Genomic DNA, 2077 nt, shown 5'->3' with positions numbered 1-2077 from the left:
GCCTGGGAACGCCTTGGGATTCCCCCGGAGGAGCTGGCCCAAGTGGCTGGGGAGAGGGAAGTCTGGGTCTCCCTGCTTAGGCTGCTGCCCCCCGCGACCCAACCCCGGATAAGCAGAAGACAATGGATGGATGGATGGATGGATGCATTGTTTTTTTATTAACATTTTACACAATGTCCCAATGTTTCCTGAATTGGAGTTGTAGAACAAAAACGTAAGATGAAACTTGCCTACAGCTGATCAACACTTATGTTGTTTAATTTTGGTTTGTTGTTAATACTTATCCGCGTCCTTTTCACAACACAATTGTGAGTCAGTTAGAAGCAGATATCACCATTAGTGGAATTAGAACTATATTACGCCTAACACTAAAGTATTGTTTTGACTGATGCAAAATGATAAATAACACCTATTTCCAATCTAATATTTCATCTCAACCTGGCTGAATTATTAACATCTTCTGACCAAAATACCAGAATTAATTATTTGCCAAAATAGGTTAAAGTCTTACAAATTAATTGTGATTTTTCATTTAGATTATTTTTTAAATAAATTTCCTGTAATTACCCAAGTGAGATGTGCAGAGGAGGTTAAACATGTTAGATGATGAGTCCTGGTATACTGCACCTTTTAACAAACAACAAAGCAATAAATAACTCACCTGGCTTTTAGTTGAGCTTCTTCTTCATCCACAGACTGGATGTTCATGTCTTGGTCAGTTAGGCCAATCAACAATTACTTAAAATCTGTCATCAATGGTTGAGCTGATGTTTAGGTTTATGATAACTTACACCATTGGTTCTCAATGTGTTCGCACTAAGTCCAGAAAAATAGAGCACATCACCCTGGTTTTAAAGTCCCTACACTGGCTCCCTGTAGCTCAGAGAATAGACTTTTAAATACTTCTATTAGTTTATAAATCACTGAACGATCTAGCACCACAATACGTTTAAGACTTACTATCATCGTATCAACCTTCCAGAACACTCAGGTCTTCTGGTTCTACTCTACTTTGTATCCCCGGAACCAGAACCAAACATGGAGAAGCAGCTTTCAGATTCTATGCACCATCAATCTGGAACAAACTCCCGGAAAACTGCAAAACAGCCAAAACGCTAAATTCCTTTAAATCAAGGCTGAAAACTCACCTGTTTAGAGCTGCCTTTGATTAGTAGTCCACAAACAAATTCAGGTGAAAAGCTGCTCTGAACAAAATATCTTATTACATATTACATATCTCCTTATGATTATCAAGTTTATCTGCTCGATGATTTTCATGATTTTTTTTTTGGATGATTGTAATGATGTTTTTGATTATTTTAATGATTCTATCAGGTTCACAGGTTTTGTCAAAAGTGAGTAACCCAGAAACGGACGGACACAGACGGTTTAGCAAAAGGTAAGTGGTTTTATTTACAGTGCTAGTGAGTGCAATGGTCAGGATCTGAAAGAGAGAGGAGTAAAGGTAAGTATCGGTTTTCACAGTGACAGGTCGTAGGCAGGTACCAACAGGCGAAGTGATCTTACAGGTGAGGTGTGTTGAATTAGCTTGAAGGTTGGGTTCAGCAAGGTTTGTCAGGTCTTCACTTGGAGGCAACTCGGAGTGAAGGCAGTCAAAAGGTGGAATCAAGAACTCTGAACAGGTACAGACACAAAAACGGATTAATACTTTTCAGGTAAATAAAACAGGTGGCGGCTGAGACGGATTACCATCGCTGATGCTTCAGCGTCGGTCTGTTCCTCCAAACTGCCTTATGAACCCTTGTGAGGCGGATGAGGATGGTGTCTCCGTCTGTATATTAAAAATGTCGGGGGGGGGGGGGGGTAAGGGAAGCAATAAATCTGAATCTGAATCTTGTAAATGTGGTGATCTGTGAGTTTACTTCCTGCTGGGCGTGTCCGACTCCTGCTGGCGGAGTTGTTTCTCCTTCACACCTGAAAGAGATGAGGCATCAGATGAGCAGGTGTACTTAAAGCTGTGGTGGGAACCAGATCAGCGCTGGAGCATTGCTTACCAAGTGGTAAAGTCTCTGAGCCGGTCTTAGTCTTTGCCTGTCGTTAGATGAGTTGCTTACCT

Source organism: Kryptolebias marmoratus, linkage group LG5 (assembly GCF_001649575.2).
Source record: "Kryptolebias marmoratus isolate JLee-2015 linkage group LG5, ASM164957v2, whole genome shotgun sequence".
NCBI classification, from domain to species: Eukaryota; Metazoa; Chordata; class Actinopteri; order Cyprinodontiformes; family Rivulidae; genus Kryptolebias; species Kryptolebias marmoratus.
This window is presented reverse-complemented; position numbering follows the sequence as displayed.